We start from the raw sequence: 23384 nt of genomic DNA, 5'->3' as shown, positions 1-23384 counted from the left end.
TTGAAGATTAAGTATGGTTGTTTTCCACCTAATACTACCCCTACTGCTCACAAGCATTTCACAAGCAAGCATTTCACCTACATTTTTTTAATTTTTTTAATGACTGACCCACAAACAATTAGCAAATCGTTTGACTGAAAAAAATGTTTCCAACACTTTCATTCATATGTCAAATCTCCTGGTAGACGGTTGCGTTGACCCTGGACTTAATGAAGCACAGTGGACCAACACCAGCAGATGACATGGCTCCCCAAATCAACACAGACTGTGGAAAATTCACACTGGACTTCAAGCATCTTGCAGTGTGTGCCTCTCCATTCTTCCTCCATACTCTGGGTCCTTGGTTTCCAAAATAGATGCAAAAGTTGCTCTCATCAGAAAAGAGGACTTTGGACCACTGAGCAATAGACTAGGTCTGTTTTTCTTTAGCCCAGGTAAGGCGCTTCTGACGTTGTTTGTTGTCCAGGAGCGGCTTGACAAGAGGAATACAACATTTTAAGCCCATGTCCAGGATCCGTCTGTGTGTGGTGGCTCTTGATGCACTGACTCCAGCCTCAGTCCACTCCTTGTGAAAGTCCCCAACACTTTTGAATGGCCTTTTCCTGACAATCCTCTCCAGGCTGCAGTCATCCCTGCTTCTTGTGCACCTTTTTCTTCCACATAACTTTCTATTAATGTGCTTTGATACAGCACTTTGGGAACATCCAACTTCTTTGGCAATTACCTTGTGAGGCTTTCCTTCCTTATGGAGGGTGTCAATGATGGTTTTCTGCACAACTGACAGGTCAGCAGTCTTTCCCATGATTGTGATTCCTACTGAACCAGACTGAGAGACCATTTAAAGGCTCAGGAACCCTTTGCAGGTGTTATTGCTTAATTAGCTGATTAGAGTGGAACACTTTGAGCCTAGAATATTGCACCTTTTCACAATATTCTAATTTTCTGAGATTGTGGATTTGGGGTTTTCATGAGCTGTAAGCCATAATCATCACAATTATGACAAATCACGGCTTGAACTATCTTGTTTTGCGTGTAATGAGTCTATCTCAAATATTTCACCTTTTAAGTTGCATTACTGAAATAAATGAACTTTTGCACAATATTCTAATTTTTGGAGTTTCACCTGAATATCTTTTAGATTGTAAGCTGCAAGCAGCAGGGCCCTCCTAACCCTCTTGTATTGGGCTGTATTGTCTCCCTTTATTTTGTAAAGCGCTAAGCAAACTGTTGGCACTATATAAATCCTGTATAAATATATATATATTACATACACATACTAGGGCCAATTTAGACAAGAACCAATTCACCTACCAGCACACTTTGGAGTGTGGGAGGAAACCAGAGTACCTGAAGGAAACCCACACAGGCACAGGGAGAACATGCAAACTCCAGGCAGGTGGTGCCGTGGTTGGGAATCCAATCAATGACCCTAGTACTGCCAGGTAGAAGTACTAACCATGTAGCCACTGTGCTGGGCAGATATGTGAACCTAGACTTGCAGTGAAGTTCTCTTTCTGAATAGATGTTCAGATCTAGAAATCTAAATGGGAATCCTGCAGCTCAGCGAAGTCCCCCCACATCACACACTTGTATTACAGAGAGGAGAGCTGTATACATGTACAGGGGATGTATCTGTGTGGACTACACCTCTCAGGTAGGGTTGCCACCTCAAACCGAACACATATTAATGACACAGGTTCTGGGGCTGACTGAGGCACTCGGTGCCTTATCTGCACTAAATCAGCCTTAGAGCCGGTGTCATGAATGTGATCGGTTTTAAAGGGATGAGGTGGCAGCCCTCCTCTCAGATCATCAGATGTAAGCACAGTGACATCCTCTACTGATAACATTCCATAGACATATCACATCCTCTCACACACCGCTCCCCACAGACCCCCGTTGCCCCTGGTTACCGTTGCCCTAGGCGTGTTCCGGGTTCCTCAGAAGCATTCGTAGCTACCAACAAGATCACGTGCGAGCGAACCAATCAGCACTCAAATCGTCACCCCCGTCCTACCGTATCCGGCGCTTTCCGGCTTCTTCTGCCGGGGGTGGGCGGGACTCAGAAAGAGGAAGTAGTAGAGTGGGTGTGGTCAGAGGAGGTCTAGTGCGGGTGGAAGGAGGTAAGGTCATGTGACAAGCTGAGAGCCGGGTGTGCACATGGCTGTGGGGTTGGTGTTGGGCTTTTTTAGTACGACCTTTGATGGAACCAGCATCTTATTACAATGAACTGCCACAGGGTGTGCTTCCTATGTGGGTGGGGGAGCATTGTATGGTCAGTCTCCCACCTTACTTTATTGGGGTAATCCAGGGCTGGCTCCCATAGTGTGTATTTTCCCACAATGCACCGGAATGCTCCGCAGACGCACGTGGGAGCAATTGGTTCTTGGGGCCAGTGTGGTGCATTTTTGGCACGTTTTACGCACATTATTACCAATTGAACTCTGCTAGAACACACGTTTTGAGGAAAGCACATCAGAGTTTTGTTTGACAACCCATTCACACCTTGGATGGAGAAGCGCCCCAAAATGCGTCATTATTAACCCCTTCACGCGTAAGGGTAAAACAAATCTAAATGCCTAAGCACAATTTTGCAACTTTGACGTGTTAGTAAAGTCGTACCTATCATCACAACTACTGTGTACATCCAGGTGAATTATACTGTGTTTTTCAGGACAAATTGGACTTTCATTTGGTGGTAAATGGTAATGGATATCAAAGGAAAACTGGCCCAAAAAAGTAAAAAAAAATATTCTTTTTTAAATTTAGCTGTGTGTTTCTTGTTACTACCGAAATCTGCCACCAAAGAACAACCCAAAATACATTTTCCAGCTCTTGATGATCGCAGCGATACCATATATGTGTATTTAATTTATTGTTTGTACCCGCAGTACAGCCCAGGAACAATAGTGTGCATTTTGGGGTGGGGGGTTGTTTTGGTTTTTTTTTTTACCTAAAACACACTGATGCTGGCACCAATTACAAAAAATAAATCCTGATCTTTAACCCTGACCTTGACCCAAACACTTACCCTGGCAATGAACTAGATCAAACCTTGATTTAGGTATTTTTTCTTTATTTTTTATTTAAACATTTATGTATCCTTTTTTTCCCCTCTATGCCAGGATTAAGAGAGATACAATGTGTCTCTCTCCTCCATTCATAGAGAAAGCAAAAAAAACAAGGGAGGCAGGCTATACAGTGACTGTTCTCTGTGATCGCAAATCAGAGGCTATCACAGCGATCGGGACATGGGGCTTTCAGTGACACCCCGGTCTTTGTGCTGGGAGTTCGCTGTGCGGCGCGTTCCCAGCAGAAAGACAGGTACGCAAATATGCGGTCCCACAGAAAAAAATCCCAGTTCTGTGAGGCTGCATATCTGTGATGTCGGTGTGAAGAGGTTGATGATAACCCAAACGTGGCGAGTGGGTGTGCAATGAAATGTTCACGGCTCATTGTGCAAAAAAAGACCCTTAATGGCACCCCTACACATCCTGTAAATGCAGTTGTTTTCACAGCCACTAAAACAGATAGGACTAAAGTACCCATTGAAATGAAAGGGAGTGTAAAGTCATTTTTTTTTAAATAACCTCTTTTACTTACCTGCTCTGTGCAATGGAATTGCACAGAGAGGCCCTGGTCCTACTCTTCTCCTGGCTCCTTCTCTTCTTGGTGTACCGCCTATTGTGGCACACCTGTGGGCTCAATCCTGAGCCTCACTGCCTGCCTCTATAGACACACCCACACACGCAGCAAGGTTTGGCCCCACCCCGCTCCCTCATTACAAGATTTGACTGACAGCAGCAGGAGCTAAAGGCTCTCACAGCTCTCAGTAAAGTCTGTGAGAGCGGGGAAAGCCACTACAGATGGGTACAGAGCTGGATCAAGTGAGGACTATAGTAAATCTAAGGTCAGGATCAGGGGGCATACTACTATCTTCAAATGTTTTACCTTAACGCAAGGAATGCATTAATCGCTTGCCCATCACACTTTAGTAGAAGTACTGCAGCACGGCTGCGCTAAATCACGTATATATATACGTGACTTGCATTTCTGCTGTTGGTGGCTAGGGAGGTCAATCACCGGGTCCCAGATAGCACTCGGCAATTGCCGGGGAAAGCTGATTCGGGAGAGACGTGTGTAAACAACAGATCTCTCTCCTGTCAGCAAGGACATGCTGCTTTGTATTTCTATGCACAGCAGAGAATTACAAAGCAGCATGTCTCTGTAGTAAACCACAAAACAGCACATAATGTAGAACACACATAGCAAACTGTAAACCCAGGGTTTCTCAACCAGGGTTCCTGCAGAGGTTGCCAGGGGTTCCTTGAGCAATGAGCAATTTCTGCCTCTCCGGTAAGTTCCCACTGACACCTTTTGATCTTTTCAGCAATCTGTAAGTGGGTCATTCTTCCCAATGACCACAAGTGTAAGGAGCATTCTTCCCACTGTCTCTCTCCTGTCAGCAAGGACATGCTGCTTTGTATTCCTCTGCACAGCAGAGAAATACAAAGCAGCATGTCTCCGTAGTAAACCACAAAACAGCACATAATGTAAAACACACATAGCAAACAGTTAAGCCATGGTTTCTCAACCAGGGTTCCTCCAGAGGTTTCCAGGGGTTCCTAGAGCAATGAGCAATTTCTGCCTCTCCAGTAAGTTCCCACTGACACCTCTGATCTTTTCAGCAATCTGTAAGGGGGTCATTCTTCACAAGTGTAAGGAGCATTCTTCCCACTGTCCATCACAATAATGTATCATGAGTTGTAGATAAAGCCATTTTTAGTAGGAGTTCCCTGTGATCGGAAAGTTACGTCAAGGGTTCCTCTATGTTGAAAAGGTTGAGAGAGGCTGAGTTAACCCTTTGATCGACCCAGATGTTAACCCCTTCCTGTCCATTGTCAATAGTACAGTGTCCGTGCTTTTTTATTAGCACTGATAACTGTATTAGTGTCACTGGGGATGTCATCAGCAGTTAGTTCCCACCCAGTGTCAGAATGCCCGCCGCAGTCCCGCTATAAGTCGCTGATTGCCATAATTACTACTATAAAAATAATAAAAATTCCAGTATATATACCGACATTTGTAGACACTATAACTTTTTTTTTAGCAAAGACAGAGTGGACACAGACACAGCCCGCTGTCCTTTATGACGGTCAGATGGAAACCAACTGCCTGTCCGTTTCCGTCTGACTGCCATCCCATCTGATCCGATGGACGGAAGGGGAATGGTTCCCCATCCGTCTTTTTTTGGTAGATCGGATGTCGGTGGGTGTAAATGGGCACATATCTATATACCCGCCTCTTCATAGAGGAGAATAGAGGTTCCGATTGGGTTCCCCTGAAAAACGGGCAGGCAAACCCGATCGGAACGTTCGTGTGAAAGGGGCCTTACAAACATCACCAGGGATATCAACCCTATTGTACACCTTTGTGTATTTAGCAAAAAGACATACGTTACCCAACAAACCTTTATATCTCTAACATATAGAGTGGGACCTAGTACACTGCCTTGTTGTACACCACTGGTGACTGCTCTCTGTCCTGACTGAACCCCATTTAAACCACACTCTGATATCTATCCTTTAGCCAGCTGCATATCCACTGAAACACCCAAGGGCTAACTCCTAGCTTGTACAACTTTTGTATTAGATCATTATGTGGACCTGTATCAAATGCCTTGCTGAAATCAAGATATTATATGTCCACAGCACCGCCCTGATCCAAAATGTTGGTAATTAGAGATGAGCGAATTATTCAAAAATTCGATTCGGCTGATTCGCCGAATTCGCGGAATAAATTCGATTCGAGGCGAATATATTCGCTGCGAATTTAACTTATAAAAAGGGTGTTTCTAGGCTTCAGAGAGCCTTTATATTAGTGCAGAACACTGTACCTTTAATTTAAATGCCCTTGGAGTCTGCTGGGGAAGAGAACTAATACTGTCAGTCAGTATGACATGCAGATGAGTGCCGTCGATCTTAGAATCACCGCACACTTCACTCATTTGGGCAGTCACGGGGCCAAAACCAGAGTGTGGAGCCACAGTGTGGCGGTGGAGGCAGCAGCAATGGGAGGCCATACAGCACCCTATGACAAAATGGAACCCACCAGCAGTGTGAGGAGACCTGAAAGTGGCACATGGCAGAGTGTGGCGATGGAGACAGCAGCAATGGGAGGCCGTACAGGGACCCATGACACACTCTGGACCTGGCAGCAGCATGAGGAGGCGGTACAGGGGCCCATGACAGATTACGGGCCTGGCAGCAGCAGTGGGCGGGCGGTGGATGCAGCAGTATTCGGAAGCCAAACACAGGTCTCGGTTAAAAAGCGGAAGCCGTCAGCAGCGTGAGCAGACGACAGAGGCACATGGCGCAGGGTGGCGGTGGAGGCAGCAGTATTCGGAAGCCAAACACAGGCCTCGGTTAAAAAGCGGAAGCCGTCAGCAGCGTGAGCAGACGACAGAGGCACATGGCGCAGGGTGGCGGTGGAGGCAGCAGCAATGGAAGGCCATACAGCACCCTATCACAAAATGGAACCCACCAACAGTGTAAGGAGACCTGAAAGTGGCACATGGCGCAGGGTGGCGGTGGAGGCAGCAGTATTCGGAAGACATACACAGGACTAGGTTAAAAAGCGGAAGCCGTCAGCAGCGTGAGCAGACGACAGAGGCACATGGCGCAGGGTGGCGGTGGAGGCAGCAGTATTCGGAAGCCATACACAGGCCTAGGTTAAAAAGCGGAAGCCGTCAGCAGCGTGAGCAGACGACAGAGACACATGGCGCAGGGTGGCGGTGGATGCAGCAGTATTCGGAAGCCAAACACAGGCCTCGGTTAAAAAGCGGAAGCCGTCAGCAGCGTGAGCAGACGACAGAGGCACATGGCGCAGGGTGGCGGTGGAGGCAGCAGCAATGGAAGGCCATACAGCACCCTATCACAAAATGGAACCCACCAACAGTGTAAGGAGACCTGAAAGTGGCACATGGCAGAGTCTGGCGATGAAGTCAGCAGCAATGGGAGGCCGTACAGGGACCCATGACACACTCTGGACCTGGCAGCAGCAAGAGGAGGCGGTACAGGGGCCCATGGCAGAGTGGCGAAGCGTAAGCAGCTTAAATTGAAGGCCATACAGAGGCCTATGTTAAAAATAATAACATGTTTGGGGCATGATTCATGGCGGATTTAGTCAGTTGTGTCAGGAACTGGTGGTTAGAAATCCAGACTAATCCACTCCTGATTCATTTTCACAAACGTGAGTCTCTCCACACTTTGGGTGGACAGTCGTGTCCTCCGCGGAGTTACAATACCTCCTGCCGCACTAAACACGCGCTCCGATGCCACGCTACTGGCCGGGCATGACAGCCTTTCAAGGGCAAATTCAGCTAGTTGGGGCCAAAGGTCAAGTTTCGTTGCCCAGTAGTCAAGGGGATTGTCTACCTCGGTTGGCAGGGTGCTGTCCAAGTAGGCCCAAGCCTGTTGTTTGAGGTCCTGCTCCAGGTCCACCTGATGCTGCTGCGGCTGGTTAGTAGTTTCCTCACTGCACTGGTGAAGAAAGCTACTCATCATCGACTGCAGACTGAGGCAGCCGCTGCTGGTGGAGCTGCTACTGCTCCTACCACCCCACCCCTCCCCTGCTGCCATGGCAGCGGAACGCGAGCGCACAGGGCCCACAGTGTCTGAGGATGGACGTTGGCGCAGAAAGGCAGAGACCAACTGACTACATAGGTGGTTTTTATAGTACTTTATTTTGGCCTCCCTCTCAGCAGGTGTGAAAAAGGCCACCATTTTTGAACGGTAGCGAGGGTCCAACAAGGTGGACAGCCAAAAGTCATCCCTCTGTCTGATGGTTATTATTCGGCTGTCGCTACGCAAGCAACCGAGCATGCTATGGGCCATTTGTGCCAAGGAATGCGAGGGACTCCCTGCCTCCATCTCCACAGCATACTGCCACGGTGCGTCTGGGTCCTCTGTCTCCTCCTCCTCCTCTACCAGATGCTCCTGCTCCTCCACTCCTATCCGCTGAGTGGAAAAACCACCCATTTCACTCAATAATTCCTGAGCACCAATGTCCTCCTCTACCTCCTCTTCTTCCTGTCCTGCCCCCACAGGGGTCATGTGGCGTTGAGATCTGTGCGCCACGTCTACCGCACCCTGACCAGCCATTGTTAACAGCATTTGTTCCAGGACGTGCAACAGAGGAATGACGTCGTTCATCCCATAGTCCTGCCGACTCACGAATAGCGTGGCCTCCTCAAAGGGCCTGAGCAAGCGGCAGGTGTCACGCATGAGCTGCCAATGGCTGACATCTAAGTTACACAGGGGAGTACCTTTATCCGCTTGTAACATCAGGAAATCGGTGATGGCCTTTCGCTGTTTGTAAAGGCGGTCTAACATATGTAGGGTTGAATTCCACCTTGTTGCAACGTCGCAGATCAGGCGATGCTGTGGAATTCCGTTCTGCCGCTGCAGCTCAAGGAGGGTGTGCTTTGCGGTGTAGGAATGGCTGAAATGCATGCAAAGTTTACGTGACATTTTAAGGATGTCTTGCAGTGGGATGGTGGATTTTAGGAACCGCTTGACAACCAGATTGAACACGTGAGCCATGCATGGCGCATGGCACAACCTTCCTTGACGCAGAGCAGACACCATGTTCTTTCCGTTGTCGGTCAACATGGTTCCGATTTTCAGTTTGCGCGGAGACAGCCATCTGTCGATTTCTCTGTTCATTACACTCAGAAGTTCCTCCCCTGTGTGACTACGTTCGCCAAGGCATACCAGGTGCAGCACAGCGTGACACCGTTGCGCCCTGCACATGTGATATGCCGGTCGGGTAATGGGACTTGGCACGGGGGTGGCGGCTGAGGACACGGCGGAAGAAGAGGTGGTAGAGGCGGACATCTTTGCTAGACCAAGGACGTGCAAACGTGGAGGCAAAAGCGGCGTGACCTGTCCAAGTTGCTGGTGCGGCTGTGCCGGCACCACGTTCACCCAGTGGGCCGTAAATGACATGTACTGTCCCTGACCGTAGTTACAGCTCCACACGTCGGCGCTGCCGTGCACTTTGGCAGAGACCGACATGCTCAAAGACTGGCCCACCATCTCTTCTACATGTGAATGCAGGACTAGCACTGCCTTTTTGGCGAAGAAATGCTGGCTTGGCACTCTCCACCGCGGCTCGGCACAAGCCATCATTTCTTGGAAAGGTGCTGAGTCCACCACTTGGAAAGGGAGGGACTGCAGCACCAGCAACTTGGACAGGAGGACGTTCAGCTTCTGCACCGTCGGGTGCGTGCTCGCAAACTGTTGTCTCTTGGAAACGGATTCCAAGAAAGACTGCTGACGGAATCCGTGAAGAGGAGTAGCAGGAGAAGGAGCATCTGAACGAGCGGAAGATGCCAACGAGCGACAACTCCCCTCAGCAGAGGTGTTGGAGCCTTGACTGGCTGATAGCGGGCGATTGACGTCGGGCGACGGAGCAAGTAACGGAGCGGGTGATGGAGCGGGGGCTGGGGCAGGCAGAACCGCCGTATCTTTATCACGGTTTTCCCAGGCCACCGAATGGCGACGCTGCATATGCTGACGCAACGCTGTAGTCCCAACATGGGCCCCCTGGCCACGCTTGACTTTCTGGCCACATAGTCGACATACGGCTACGTTTACTTCCTCGGGCGGCTTGACAAAAAATTGCCACACCGCCGAGTAGGAAACTTTGCCCCCGCTACTCCTCACTGGCTGACTGCTACTTCCTCCGTGCACACCGGCACCACTACTGGCCGTGGTGGTAGGCTGCAGTGGAGCTGGTGCTCTACTCCGTGGCTGTTTGCCTCCACTGACACTGCTGCCTCCTGGGCAACCCACCGACTGTTTTGCTCGCTGCCAAGCTGGCACCCTCTTCTCCTGATGATGCGGAAGCAATAGCCTGATGACGACGAGGCTGCCAAGTGCGATCAGCCTCATCATCATCAATTAGGGTCTCCGCGTCACTACTAGCCCCCTCAGCTGCGTGTGGGTCAGGAGACAGACCTGTCTCTAGACCGGCTACCGAGCCACTCTCCTCGCCAGTACTTCTTCGCCTGGCTGCTGAAGAGGCGGATGTCTCCCCCCGTTCCTGACCGCCCTCTGTTAGCTCTTCCTCACTGTACAGTGGGGCTGAGCCCACAGCATGCGATACTTCGCTTGGTGAGGGAACACCAAAGGACAGGGGCAGGTAGAGGACACGTGATTTCAGTGGGCTTGCTCCCGGGCCATGCCAACTAACGGTTGTGTCTGACGTACCCACCGACCGTTGGCTGTAGGTGTCAGAGGTGACCTGGGAAGAGGAAGACGACCGAGTCAACCAATCAATGACGGCAGGGTTGTCGGTGGAGACACGACCGCTGGATGACACCGGGAGCACTGGCCTCTGGCTGCGACTAGTGCTGCCTCGACCCCTTCCTCTGCTGCCACGTCTGCTCGCTCCTGAAACATTGCCTCCTCTGCCACTCCTCTGCGTGTTGTCTGACATACTCTTTAATTCAATAAGCACCCCAAACATAAAACAGGATTTAACTCTTTGAACGTACAATAGTGGTTGTGAAGCAGAAAGTAACGATTCTGTGTCCCTGAGTAACGATTCTGTGTCCCTGAGTAACGATTCTGTGTCCCTGAGTAACGATTCTGTGTCCCTGAGTAACGATTCTGTCTCCCTGAGTAATGATTCTGTGTCCCTCAGTAACGATTCTGTGTCCCTCAGTAACAATTCTGTGTCCCTGAGTAACAATTCTGTGTCCCTGAGTAACGATTCTGTGTCCCTGAGTAACGATTCTGTGTCCCTGAGTAACAATTCTGTGTCTGTCCCTGAGTAACGATTCTGTGTCCCTGAGTAACAATTCTGTGTCCCTGAGTAACGATTCTGTGTCCCTGAGTAACAATTCTGTGTCCCTGAGTAACGATTCTGTGGCTCTAAAGTCTCTGTGGCCCTTACTCTGTCCCTAATACAGACAGGTCTGTCTCTCTTGAATGACCGGAGGCTAATGGAGAATTCTAAGATGGCCGCGATTTATAGCTCCACCATTACACAGTGCTGGCTGGCTGGCTGCTGATTGGCTAATGCGATCACATGTCATGAATGAATGCATTATGGGTCAGCGCGCCTTGTCTGCGCGCCTTCCCAGAGATCCCCGCTCCGTCGCCACACATGTCGCCGCCATTTTTGGGAAAATTCGATTCGTGCATCCGAAGTTTGCTAATTTTCGGATTCGGCGCAAATCGAATTTTTCCTAATCTTCGAAACGAATTCCACTTCGTCATGTTCGATTCGCTCATCTCTATTGGTAATATAGTGAAAAAATGCTTTCAAATTAGTCTGACATGATCTGCCCTCAGTAATGCTAGGTTCACATCTGTGCGGGTGGTGCTGCTGCATATCTGCACGAAAATTCATGGAGCCACACCACTGCACAGAAGAATGCGGACCCTCAGGCGGGTGCCATTAGTTCTAATGGCACGCTGCCTACACTGGAAAATGCAACCGTACTAGGAACCAAGGTTCCTGTGTGGGCTGCGTTTTCGGAAGAAGTGCAGCGACTTCTTCCCTGCGTGTCATGGGGCACGGGAGTCCATTCAAATGAATGGATTCTCGTGCCCGCTCAAAACGCAGCCCACACGGCTGCATATATGTCAACCTGGACTGAAGCTATGCTGCTTTGGATTCAGTAGGTGTATTGTTTGTGTGTGTATATATATATAACAAAGACCGCACAAAAAATAAAAAATATTTTTAAGTATGAATCAAACAAAATCATTCAAAAACTCCAGTTCAATCAATAAAGTGCTCTTCAGTGAACCCTCCTTTGGATAAAGAAAAATATGTGCATCTGTCATAAATTCCCATGCAAAAGACATCCTCCACCATGTATCAGCTCACCTCACGCAGTGTGACCTCACATTATACAATGTTACGGTCCAACTGCACTTTGGTCCCATATGGACTCACTTCGTCACTAGTCGCGTGACTTTACAATTTGTATCCCCTTGATAAAGTCACATGACTGGTGACAAAATGCGTCGGGGAGGAGTGTCTGGATGACGTCACGACGTTACCATTCATCGGGACAGTGGTTGTAGTACTCTGTAAACGGCTCTTGGAACGACATTACAGCAGGCAATAGCATTCACTAAGTGGGCCCGTGCTTCGCCTGCACTACATTACGGATGGTGTCTGTTTTGAGCATGTACAGGACTCTGCTGCTGAGATGATACTGCCATCTTGTGTTTAATCAGTACATCACTGGATCTTCATCATACCTGGTGCAAAATACACCTCCGGAACATGAGTGTATTTCTTATGTTTAACTGATGAATAAAAGTTTAAAAGGATAAAGCACTATGCTGAGTTCTTTTTAATGAGGAAAATGGCTGACACAAAGATGCTTATCAGGAGGGAGCTTACTCTGGAGTCATCATTCAGCAAGCTGAGTCCATATGGGACCAAAAGTGCAGTTAGACCGTAACCTTGTATAATGTGAGGTCACACTGCGCGAGGTGAGCAGATATATGGTGGAGGATGTCTTTGCATGGGAATTGATGACAGATGCACATATTTTTTGTTATCCAAAGGAGGGTTCACTGAAGAACACTTTATTGATTGAACTGGAGTTTTTGAATTACTTTTGTTTGGTTCATACTTAAAAATATTTTTTGTGTGGTCTTTGTTTTTTATATATATATATATATATAGATATTTTTATTTCAATATTAATAACTTTTCAACGATTTTATCTTCTATATATTTTTTTATTTTTCACTTTGTTTTTTGTTATATAAGGATTGTGCCATTGTTTCATGTAGCGCGGCATTTTGTCACTTCACAATATGAGGGTAGAGAACTGTTTTGCCTACAAACAGTTATCCCCCCCTCCCCGCCCCCGACGGAGATGCTCTGCAATCACTGGGCGCCGGCGAGGAATCACCTTGTGCACACCCTCTACCCAAAAATGCAAGATCACGTGTATATATATGTCATTTTGCACACAGCTGCCACCCTGTACCCTTCTGCTATGGGCTGGAGCTAAAGCTGTTAACTGAGACAGTTCTTCTGCTACCTCTGTCTCTAGAAATCCTAAAAAGGAACTGTCATTACTAGAACTAATATGATCCCCCAATTTGTCATCGTTAGTATCATTTATTCCTGAGAAGATTGAACAGAAGTAATTGTTTAGGTGGTTTGCTACTGTTACGGATCCGCCAGGTGGCACCTCTGGTAGCCCACTAGGCGGAATCACCCGGAGCGTGGGGTCTAAGTCCCGGTCTGCGTTTTCACCAGGGCCCCTGATGGTGGGGATGGACTTGGAGCAGAACCAGGACCAGGTCAAGACCTCCGAGCAATACCACCCGTGGCAGAGGGAGCCTCCGTGGATAGAAGTAGGACAGAGTAGAGTCAGATGTGAGGAGGCCGGCAGGACCTGGCAGGATAAACCAGCGGTTGTCACCGTGGGAAATGGCGTGGTACCGAGACAGTAGGCAGAGAGTGGTCAGGTCGCACGCTGGGTCAGTTACCGGGGTCAGTCCGCAGAATGGTCAAACAAGCCGGGGGTCGGGACAGGAGAAGGCAGCATAGTCAGGGACAAGCCGGGTCAATCACAGAGGAAGGCAGCGTAGTCAGATAATCCGGGTCAGGGCAGGAGCAGGCAGAACGTCAAACAATCCGGGTCACAATCACAGGAAACACAGGTATCAGATCAGACCTTGCGGCGATTTGTGACAGTGCAGGGCATCTTTAAATATCGCGCCCTGCACTGCCATTGGCCGCCCAGGACGCGCCCCCGGGCTGTCATTGGTCGCCCGAGGCGCGCCCGCGGCTCCTACTGCGCATGCGCGGCCTCCTGTCAGCCGCGGCCCGCCGGGATCTGGTGCCTGTGTCCCAGCGTGAGCCGCCGCTATTGCGCATGCGCCGGGGACGGAGCCGCGGCGGACCCTGACAGCTACATCCACGTTTCCCCCCCGTTTTCATTTTAGTGAACTCAGGTATATTTTTTCTTTCCATCACTAATGTACCTAAAAGAAGGTTTTTATCTCCTTTATTAATATATTTAGCAATTTCCTCCGCCTGTGCTTTGGCAGCACTGGTAATGTAAAGCGAAACAAAAACGAGAAGCGCACCAACGTTGTGCATTACCTCAGTAACCAAAATGTATTAATTACAAAATGATACTCACAAACAGCGAATAAAATCAGGCATGTAAGTCCTCAGAGGGACTTGAAAGATAAGGAGCCAGCGCGAATCCCATCATGGGGGTAGACACTCAGTACAGCTGACGCGGTTTGAAAGGCATCCCTTCTTCATCATGAGCTCTGATGAAGAAGGGATGCCCTTCAAAACGCGTCAGCTGTACTGAGTGTCTACCCCCATGATGGGATTCGCGCTGGTTCCTTATCTTTCAAGTCCCTCTGAGGACTTACATGCCTGATTTTATTTGCTGTTTGTGAGTATCATTTTGTAATTAATACATTTGGTTACTGAGGTAATGCGCAAGGTTGGTGCGCTTCTCGTGTTTGTTCTGCTTTGCAGTATTGGTCGGGCTTCCCCAGCCTTGTTTGGAGCTGCACAACTCTATATGCATTGGTGGTCGATTTTTCCAGTTCTGGTTCCATCCATCCGTCACCCGCCTGGGTCCTAGAGCACAGGAGAAGTCGTGTCTAGCACTGATAATGTGTTTGTGTTTTGTGGGTTTTTTTCACCTTTAACCTTTTTTCACTATCCTACTTACCTCTTGTTCTTTTTTCTGTTTATTCTTACTAACTTGCCTGACATATAATCTAGTTGCCTGCAGGATGGTAAACTTTACCAGTGCCCACTGATTATTTACTCCTTTCATTTTACTCCAACCTTTCAATTCATTTATTAGACACCCATTTCAGCAAAATTTGTCCTTTTGAAATCTAAAACTTTTGTTTTTGTATATGATGTTTCAGTTCTTGTTTTAATATGAAACCAAAGACATTAGTGGTCACTAGAACCCAAATTTTCTCCCACCTCAACATCAGTCAATCCCTAATTGTCAGTACTAGGTCTAGAATATGATCACCTCAGGTTGGACTTTTTTACTGTTTTTGAGAAACCCCATTCAGTACTTCAATTATACCCCTGTGCTTGTAATAGCAGTTTGAGAATTCCAGTTAAAGTGTTACTAAATCCACAACTGTAAAATCAGTCTGTATATGCAGTAAAGCATGCTTGTTATACTTAATCTAAGGGGCTAATCCTCTGCATTGTGTAAAAAGGCTGTTTGATCCTGTCTTCTCTGATCCTCACCTTCTTCCACAGTCCCCAATCCATCTGCTGATAGAATAGAGCCTCGGGATCACGCTGCACATGCTCAGTTTGGTGTGTATTGCTGGAGAGTTTGTTTATTTTTTCTTGGAAGAGTGCTTGTAATCAGCACTGTCCAGATAGAGGGTCGGGTCCTGCAGCCTCAGGACAATCAGGGGAGACTGAAACCTCCTCCTACAAGCTTTAACCAGTGCTCTGCTGGATACTGATAGAAGTCACAAGACTGCTATAAACTGCTGATGAGAAAAGGTATTTAGCAGTTTATATTTACTAATATAATTGCAGTTCCATGTTCTGTGTACTGAGGAAGACCATATATAGTGAATGCAGGTTCCTGGGTTTAATAACACTTTAATGTCAGGCATGTTGATGTCAACCATAATCAAAACCTCTCCCTTCATTGCCATTTGAGTTATCTCGTCAATCAACAAGTTATCATAATCTTCAGTCTGTTCCTGGGGTCTATATACTACACCAGTTCTACAGGAATTCCCTCTCTGTTTGGAAGACAGACCCAGAGGGTTTTGAGTATTTCATTTTGTTTTTTTACTCACTTTCCCATCCAGAGGATTTACCCCCCTTCCTGACGATTTACCCCCCTTCCTGACCAGGACATTTTCTGCAATACAGCGTTGCGTTACTTTAACTGACAAATGCGCAGTCATGCAAAGCTGTACATAAATGATTTATGTCCTTTATCTCACAAATAGTTTTTTCGGTGGTATTTGATCACCTCTGCCTTTTTTTGTTTTGTTTTGTTTTTTTGAGCTATAAACAAAGACCGACAATTTGGAAAAAAAAACAATATTTTTGACTTTTTGCTATGAAACATATCCAATAAAGACATTTAAAAAATAAAATCTCTTCATAAATTTAGGCTAAAAAAATCCCAATACGTGCAAATTAATTGGTTTACATGAAAGTTATAGCATCTGCAAATGGTGGTATATATACTGGAATTTTTATTTAAAATTTTTTATACTAGTAATGGCGGCAATCCACAACTTGTAACTGGACTGCGGCGAGCATTCTGACACTGGGTGGGAACAAACTGTCTCTGACATCCCCAGTGACACTAATACAGTGATCAGTGCTAATAAAAGCACTGACCCTGTGCTAATCACACTAGGCAGGAAGGGGTTAACATCTGGGGTGATCAAAGGGTTAACTGTGTGCTGTGTGTGACATTATGTGCTGTTTATGTTTTACAGCAGAGACATGCTGCTTTGTATTTCTCTGCTGTGCAGAGAAATACAAAGCAGCATGTCCTTGTTGACAGGAGAGAGACCTGTGTTTTTTAAACATTGGTCTCTCCCCTGTCAGCTTTCCCCAATGATCATCAACTGCCGGCAGGGAATCGACGGCCGGGACCCAGTGATTGATATCTCTAGCCACCAATGGCGGCGTGGGGAGGGTGGCACGCGTGCGCCCTCCTACCTGGAAATGCAAATCACATTTGTGATTTTGCACTGCCCTGCTGCCCTGTAGCAGTACTTCTACTATAGGGCAGCAGGGCATGCGGTTAATTAATGTTAGCATAATGCCATTTTTTACATATATAGAAACTCCACCTTCCCTTTTCCCTACTTTGTTATTCCTGCATAGTGTTTACCCTGGTATAGTATTTGCCCAGTCATCTGAATCCTTGAACTACGTCTCTGTAATTGCAACAAGGTCCAAGTTGTCCCTAGACATAAGAACTGTCGGCTCACAAAGCTTGTTGACTAAGCTACTAGCATTAGTGCACGTGACATGATGCACACACTGCTATCTACTGCTTTATTATTAGCACCAGAAACCTTAACCTCCTTAGCGGTTTTCCCGAGTGTAGCTTTGGGCAACATTTGAGTACCAAGAGCGGTAACCCCGAGCTACACTCGGGCTTACCATGCGGCGTTGCTCAGGGGGTCCCTGCAGCACTTACCTTGTCCTTCGCTCCCGCGATGTGTCCCCTGCAGCGTCCCCGGCCGATGCCGGCTTCCGTGTTTCGGTCCCTGTGATGTCAGGACGTACGGTGGGAAATTTGAAATTTTTAAAAAATGTCATTTTTGCTGTCATTGCTGTTTCAATGCATTTCACATATATTTTGTCGCTACTGCTTTGCCCTGTGCCCTGCCTGCGTTTTGACTGTTCTTTCTGCCTGGAAACTTAGAAAAGTCCATGGCGTCCAAAAAGCGTCCGTTTACGTCAAAAGCGTTTTTAGAACAGCGATAGTAAATCAGAACCACTTGCAGAATTGAGTGATAATGATTCGTGGGGAAATTCGTCATCAGACACTGAAAACGATTTTGCGACTTTGCTCAGCGATGTGCGAATTTGCCTCTGTATTTCAAATTTCAGTGTTTTTGGTTTGATTATATTATTGAATTAAATGTATTATTATTATATTATTATTTTTTTATGATTATTTATTAAATTATAATTTATTTAAGTTTTATCATATCCAGAATGTTTACTAGACTCTTGTTCGGACAGATTTCAGTGAGTTATTCCTGAAAATTACAGCCTACAATAAAAAACTACATATTTCCATGCAAAAAAATGGTACCGCTTTCAGCACAAAAAAAAAGAAAGAATCATACCGCCAAGGAGGCTAAGGGCCAGTTCACGCTACAAAAATGCACACCAGATGCATTCCGGATACGATTTTGCTTACAGTTCACACCACACACAGTTCCAGTGCAGTTTTGATGCAGTTTGCTATGTTCCAGTATGGTTCTATGCAGAAAAAATGCAGCATGTTCTACTTTTTTTTTTCTGCACCGGAAACTGACTGGAACTGACTGCAGTAGTGTGAACCAGGGCCATTGGAATACATGAAAAACACTGTGCATGCATTTTTGATGCAGAAAAAAAGTGTACTGAAGTGCAGCTAGTGTGAACTAGCCCTATGGGCCAGTTCACACTACAAAAACGCACTCCAGATACATTCTGGATATGTTTTGCTTGCAGTTCACACCACATGCAATTCCTGTGTGTTTGTCATGCATTTTTTGCTATGTTCCAGTATGGTTCTGTGCAGAAAAAAATATGCAACATGTTCTACTTTTTTTTTTCTGCACCGGAAACTGCCTGGTACTGACTGCACTGGTGTGAACTAGGGCCATTGGAATACATGGAAGACACTGTGCATGCATTTTTGATACAGAAAAAAAGCGCACTGAACTTCATCTAGTGTGAACTAGCCCTAAATGAAGTGATCCCATCAGCCCAGTCCTTAGCAACACAAACCCTCACATTCGTTTCAATCTGTTGGAGACAGAAATGCTTCTCAGTACATATCTGCCCCCTATTCTCAGTTTTAGGGCCAGTTCACACTATAGAAACGCAGTCAAGATGCGTTTTTGACTAGTTCCAATGCGTTTTTTTATTCATTCGAGTTCATTTTTTTCTCTCTTTTTCTTCAATGTATGTGTGTTCCAGTGCATTTTTGATGCATTTTACCGTGTTCCAGTACAGTTCTGTGCAGAACAAATGCAGTTTGTTTTACTTTTTTTTCTGCACCCAAAACTGCAAGCACTGATGTGAGCTATGACATTGACAACTATATAACCTACTTTCTGTGCATTTTGGATGCAGAAAATCCAAAAAATGCAACTGAAACTCATGTAGTCTGAATCAGGCCTAACTGCATGTCCAAAAAACTCCTAAATTCCATACTAAGAAGCTCGGCGCCCTTGTGTGAGGGATGCAGACAATCTCCTTTGTACAGCTCAATGTCAGACCACATGATCACATCATGGCTAACATAACCAAAACCTTCAGCTTTGCACCAATCCTTTACCAACAATTGAACTCTGCTATATGAAATACTTTCTCTTGTTGTCCATTATGCACAGGCAAGACCTCTGAAAATATAACAGTACATCCTAACTGTTGAAGACCCTGGTCCAAATTCTGACAATCCTTCTGTACATAACGCACATCATTCTAGGGCAAATCATTTGTGCCAAGGTGCGCATCAATATCAACATTGCACTCTTCACTAGCTTTTTTGACAATTTTTAACCACTTCAGCTCTGGAAGATTTACCTCCCTTCCTGACCAAGCCATTTTTTGCGATACAGCACTGCGGTACTTTAATTGACAATTACCCGCTCATGCCACGCTGTACCCAAATGAAGTTTATGTCCTTTTTTTCCCACCAATAGTTTTCTTTTGGTGGTATTTGATCACCTCTGCAGTTTTTACCTTTTGTGTTATAAACAAAAAAAGACCAAAAATTTCGAAAAAAACACAATATTTTTTATTTTCTACTATAAAACACGCCCAATAAAAAATTTTTAAAAATCCAGTGTTGTGTCTCACTTATACAGGAAGTGTGTTAATGGTAAGCGTAGATTGATTAGTTTGCGCAAAAGTTATAGTGTCTACAAACTATGGAAAATACTGGAATTTTTTTTTCTATAATGATGACAATCAGCGACTTATATCAGAACTGCGACATGGGAACCAGTGACAATAGTACAGTGATCAGTGCTAAAAATATACACTGATCAGTGTACTAATGACACCGGTTGGGAAGGAGTTAACATCTAAGTGATCAAAGGGTTAAGTGTGTGCCTAGCTATATGCTTCGTGTACAGTAGGTGGTGCCGGTGCAAGGGGAAGCGATGGATCGTGTTCCCAGCTCTGCTCTGACACACAATCGATCACTCCCCTCTGTTGGAACAGAGCTCTGCCTATGTAAACATAGGCAAAGTTCTGTTGTCCTCCCTGCCTGGGGCTCGTAGATCGGCCTCTGCAGTGACAGTTCACAGCAGAAGTGATCCGCCACTGGGTTGCGCGCCCCCTATGGTGGATGTGTATAATTGCATATATATATATATATATATATATATAATTATTATTATACAATATTTATAAAGCACCAACAGTTCGCTCAGCGCAGTACATTACAAGGGGAGACAGAACATGCGACAGTACAAAAACAATACAATGTGATACACGAGGGGTTCGAGGGCCCTGCTCTTTCAAGCTTACAATCTTACTATATATATATATATATATATACATATATACACAGGTGAAACTCGCAAAATTAGAATATCGTGCAAAACTTCATTTATTTCAGTAATGCAACTTAAAAGGTGAAACTAATATATGAGATAGACTTATTACGTGCAAAGCAAGATAGTTCAAGCCGTGATTTGTCATAATTGTGATGATTATGGCTTACAGCTCATGAAAACCCAATATTCTAGGCTCAAAGTGTCCCACTCTAATCAGCTAATTAAGCCATAACACCTGCAAAGGGTTCCTGAGCCTTTAAATGGTCTCTCAGTCTGGTTCAGTAGGAATCACAATCATAGGAAAGACTGCTGACCTGACAGTTGTGCAGAAAACCATCATTGACACTCTCCATAAGGAAGGAAAGCCTCAAAAGGTAATTGCAAAAGAAGTTGGATGTTCTCAAAGTGCTGTATCAAAGCACATTAATAGAAAGTTATGTGGAAGGGAAGAGTGTGGAAGAAAAAGGTGCACAAGCAGCAGGGATGACCGCAGCCTGGAGAGGATTGTCAGGAAAAGGCCATTCAAAAGTGTTGGGGAACTTCACAAGGAGTGGACTGAGGCTGGAGTCAGTGCATCAAGAGCCACCACACACAGATGAATCCTGGACATGGGCTTCAAATGTTGTATTCCTCTTGTCAAGCCGCTCCTGAACAACAAACAACGTCAGAAGCGTCTTACCTGGGCTAAAGAAAAACAGACCTGGTCTGTTGCTCAGTGGTCCAAAGTCCTCTTTTCTGATGAGAGCAACTTTTGCATCTCATTTGGAAGCCAAAGGACCCAGAGTATGGAGGAAGAATGGAGAGGCACACACTGCAAGATGCTTGAAGTCCAGTGTGAAGTTTCCACAGTCTGTGTTGATTTGGGGAGCCATGTCATCTGCTGGTGTTGGTCCACTGTGCTTCATTAAGTGCAGGGTCAACGCAGCCGTCTACCAGGAGATTTTGGAGCACTTCATGCTTCCTTCTGCAGACGAGCTATATTGGGATGCTGACTTTATTTTCCAGCAGGACGTGGCACCTGCCCACACTGCCAAAAGCACCAAAACCTGGTTCAATGACCATGGGATTTCTGTGCTTGATTGGCCAGCAAACTTTCCTGACCTTAACCCCATAGAGAATCTATGGGGCATTGCCAAGAGAAAGATGAGAGACATGAGACCGAACAATGCAGAAGAGCTGAAGGCCGCTATTGAAGCATCCTGGTCTTCCATAACACCTCAGCAGTGCCACAGGCTGATAGCTTCCATGCTGCAAAAGGGGCTCAAACCAAGTACTGAGTACATATGCATGCTTATACTTTTCAGAGAGCCGATATTGTTCTATGTACAATCCTTGTTTTATTGATTGCATGTAATATTCTAATTTTCTGAGATTGTGGATTTGGGGTTTTCATGAGCTGTGAGCCATAATCATCACAATTATGACATGTAATGAGTCTATCTCATATATTCGTTTCACCTTTTAAGTTGCATTACTGAAATAAATTAACTTTTGCATGATATTCTAATTTTTCGAGTTTCACCTGTATATATACAGTACGTGATTTTGTACAGGAGGGCCGACCTGTAGCAGTAAGACTACTATATGGCGGTCTTCAAGTGGTTAAAATGCATCTTTTATCCCTCCTAACAGTAGCCACAGGTAAACGCCTAACTTCCTTTGACACTTCAACCTGTTTTCCTAAAGAAACACCTCTTAACAATTGAATCACCAAAAAGAAAATTACTTCTCCTTTTAGGAGCCTTATCCACAACACTAGCCTGGATAAGCACACCCTTTATGGTGTGAACCTACCCTTAGATTTACCATACTATGTAATATGAGCACAAACCCAAACAATCCATACAATTAGCATCCAGTTAGGCAGCCCTAATGTAATACCTAATTGATAGTAGATATAAATCAGATTATATAGTTTATGATCACTTTTACAGAGAGCAGGGATCCTGATCTAATCTGTACTGTACACCTCAATGTTATTCCACCCCATTATAAAATACAGAGCATTGTCACACATAGTTCTCTATGCTGCATTAAAGACCATCTTCAGACACAGAGGTTTGCAAGTTTTTATGTGTAGACTGTTCACAGAATAAACAGCAGAAAAGCAAAATCCACAATATGGAAGACTCACAGTTCTTATATCCAAAGAGGCCTGGAAATAAAGCAGGAGTTGATTGTAATGCTATTAAACTCCCCCCCCAAAAAAAAAAATTTAATATATTGGGGTCAGTTCACTAAGAAAAAAATACTGCATTAATTTTTTGAGTTAAAATAACTTGTGCAGTATTTATTTCAAAAGTAGTAAATTCACTAAAAAACATTTACTGAATGCGTTAAATATTTGTTTTGTGATACTTAACCACTGCCCTCCTGAGGATTTACACTCTTCCTGACCAGGCCATTATTACTTTAACTGACAATTGCAGCACTGCATCCAAATGAAATTTACATCCTTTTTTCCCACGAATTGAGCTGTCTTTCTGTGGTATTTGATCGCTTGTGGGTATTTTTTGAGCTATAAGAAAAATACCGACAATTTTGAGAAAAAAACAATATTTATGACTTTTTGGTATTAAACATGTCCAGTAAAAAAATTTAAAAAATCTAATTTTTTTGTCATAAATTTACGCCAAAATGTATTCTGCTACATGTCTTTGCTAAGAAAAAATCCCAATACGTGTAAATTACTTGGCTTACGTGAAAGTTATAGTGTTTCAAATAGTATGTATATAAATATGGGATTTTTTTATTTATTTTTTTTTACTAGCAATGGCAGCAATAAGCGACTTACAGCGGGACTGCAGCGGACATTCTGACACTGGGGGGAACTGACTTGGTGCCACTGACTTATCCAGTGACACCAATACAGTGTTCAGTGCTAAAAAAAAAAGCACTGACACTGTACTAATGGCACTGGACAGGAAGGGGTTAACATGACAGGTGATCAAAAGGTTAACTGTGTGCTGGGAGTGTTTTACTGTGGGGCGGTGTCAGTGTGCTTCACTGTAAGCACACTGCTTTAGATCGCTGTGCTGTGCACAGCCATCCAAAGCAGTGTGC

General features: G+C 45.5%; 2 protein-coding genes across 2 annotated transcripts in view; one reads left to right on the top strand and one right to left on the bottom strand.

The window, feature by feature from the left end:
• The window catches only part of SLC38A12 (solute carrier family 38 member 12), a 68064-nt gene extending 65999 nt beyond the window's left edge, over positions 1-2065 (bottom strand). The window contains exon 1 of the mRNA XM_089654917.1: positions 1914-2065. The gene's annotated coding sequence lies outside the window, so the exon portion shown is untranslated. The remainder of the gene's footprint in view (positions 1-1913) is intronic.
• Positions 2066-2094: 29 nt separating this feature from the next.
• Positions 2095-23384, top strand: part of NAT9 (N-acetyltransferase 9) — a 48275-nt gene continuing 26985 nt past the window's right edge. The window contains exon 1 of the mRNA XM_089654918.1: positions 2095-2123. The gene's annotated coding sequence lies outside the window, so the exon portion shown is untranslated. The remainder of the gene's footprint in view (positions 2124-23384) is intronic.

Source organism: Staurois parvus, unplaced genomic scaffold, assembly GCF_062004578.1.
Source record: "Staurois parvus isolate SC_StPar_1 unplaced genomic scaffold, SC_StPar_1.0 ptg000813l, whole genome shotgun sequence".
NCBI lineage: Eukaryota > Metazoa > Chordata > Amphibia > Anura > Ranidae > Staurois > Staurois parvus.
This window is presented reverse-complemented; position numbering and strand designations above follow the sequence as displayed.